A 2,141-nucleotide genomic window follows, 5' to 3' on the forward strand; every position below is an offset into this window, starting at 1 on the left:
TATCACCCTATTAGAGCACTTCGCTCTCGCTCTGCAGGCCTACTTGTTGTTCCTAGAGTATTTAAAAGTAGAATGGGAGGCAGAGCCTTCAGTTTTCAGGTCATATGATTGTTGGGTTTTTCTCTGTATCTACTGTACAATATAAAGCGCCTTGAGGCGACTGTTGTTGACTGTTGTTCTTACCAGAGTAAGAATCTGGTTAGATACCATATTTCTAAGATTTTCAGATTAAAATCTGGTTGGCTGATGCCTGACAACACAGGAGGGAAATGTCATTGTAGGATTAGTAGAGCTTTATCCCTCCCTTCCTAAATTATATAGCTTTTGGCATTATAACTAATACTTTAAATGAAATGATTTTTTTTTTACTCATGATACATCAATGTTGTTAGTTCAACTTACAGTCCTTGATGTCATAGCTGCTATCTTCTGGTTTTTGGAAATCCTCTGCAAAAACATAAAGAACTCAAGTTATCCTTCAACACTTAAATGTGGGAAATCTCTTGGTGTTACAGGAATGTGTCATGAGGTCTCTACTTCTGATATGCCAAGTAATTAGTGTAATTGACTGAAAACAATTCATACCATCTCAATTAAGTTTAAAGATTGGACCCTGAGTTGGTGAGAAAAGACTAGAAGCAGAGATTTTATCCCAAGTTGTTTTTGGTTGTTTCATGTTTCGTATCAACTTGACCCCAATTTTAAAAAGTTCTGATCATCTTCAAAGATGGAGCAATATTCCACATATAACATCTTTTTTCTGCACATCCCAGTATCACTAACAATACCATGAATCTATTTCTTGTTCCTAAGTGGTCACTGGAGAAACTAAAGAAATCCGAATTTGGATTCCAAAACAAACCAAGAAAGTATCTCAGCAGATCACTGTCTCTGAGTGAAGTATTTACAAGCATGACTTCCTTAATCCAGCTTCTTTGTGTTTCTTGTTGTGGGCAAGAAGCCATTTTGTCAGGGGTTTTTGTTATCCTGCTTTCTTTTCGTACTTCGTGTGGGTGGACTAATTATACAATTCACCCTGGAGTGTGTGTCTGTGATAATCCACCTGTTCCTGATTGCCTGGTGGATCAGGGAGCCATTTAAGGTGCCTTCAAGCAGCTTTCAGTTATTTATTTTTTATTTACATTCATTCTTTCAGCAAGTGAAGCGACTGGAAATGAACGAGTAACTATATTGGCAGAACAGGGCGACATGTACTGTGAGCATGTTGGATATGTTTATCAGCCAACGTTGCTTCTAAAACCAGCAGCACAGTGTGATCATGGCAGTTGGATCCTGCTCCACCCTGCTGCTGCACCTGTTTGTTGTGTGCTTTCACTTCCAATACCTGAACAGATGTTACAGTTACTCTCTAAATCTACTCTCTGTGACATATATGTACAGAGTGAGTGCAAAGTCCTCACTGCTGATCAATAACATATGAGTGGACTCACCAGCTGTTTTGGTTGCCATGATGTCGATTTTCTGAAAAGACCTGGGGATGAACTGGAAGGAAAAAAAAAAGTATTTTAGGTTCTTTGAATCACACGACATGTGATGGTAGGTGGACAAAGGGGCTGTAAGCATGAATGGTTCGAATGGAACGGCACAAAAAAGGGAGAAGTTGTTATTGTGATGTTGGTCGTTTTATCCAGTACTTCAGTTGGTCTCCGGTTGGTCACCATGTAGAGAATGTTTTATACAAACTGGGGGTCAAGTGCAACCAATTACATTTAGACCATTAAGACATCATGAGTAACTGCAGAAAGAAGGTTTACATCTTTCACTTTCAATTTTCAAAGAAATTAAAGTCTTTGTATAGACTGATCAACCAGATTTATCCTGAGCAAAAGATTGAAGAATCAGGGGACCTCAGTCTGAACACATGTAAAGTGTTTTATACACATGGATGATTTATTTCACATTCTCAACCTCAGAGATCATTTATGCTTTCAGGAGGCCTACTGTGCACAAGAAGATATTACTTGAATGAGTTTTAATTAAAGAATATTATGATGGATCCATTTGATCCACTCATGTGTGCTGCATTCAAGTGCATAATTGGACTAAGATTATTCCAAACAGTCGGACAGAAACGACCAACTATAGACCACATCACCTGGATCATAATCACATTCACATCT

The 2,141-nt window shown here is 38.3% G+C and overlaps 1 long non-coding RNA gene across 1 annotated transcript in view; it reads right to left on the reverse strand.

Moving 5' to 3' along the window:
• Positions 1–383: 383 nt before the first annotated feature.
• The window catches only part of LOC102195869 (uncharacterized), a 2,519-nt gene continuing 761 nt past the window's right edge, over positions 384–2,141 (reverse strand). The window contains exons 2-3 of the long non-coding RNA XR_312552.1: positions 1,452–1,503; positions 384–447 (exon numbers count right to left, since the gene is read on the reverse strand). This is a non-coding gene — a long non-coding RNA (uncharacterized LOC102195869). The remainder of the gene's footprint in view (positions 448–1,451; positions 1,504–2,141) is intronic.

This window comes from Pundamilia nyererei, unplaced genomic scaffold (assembly GCF_000239375.1).
Source record: "Pundamilia nyererei isolate P.nyererei 1_Seehausen unplaced genomic scaffold, PunNye1.0 scaffold01745, whole genome shotgun sequence".
Classification (NCBI taxonomy): Eukaryota; Metazoa; Chordata; class Actinopteri; order Cichliformes; family Cichlidae; genus Pundamilia; species Pundamilia nyererei.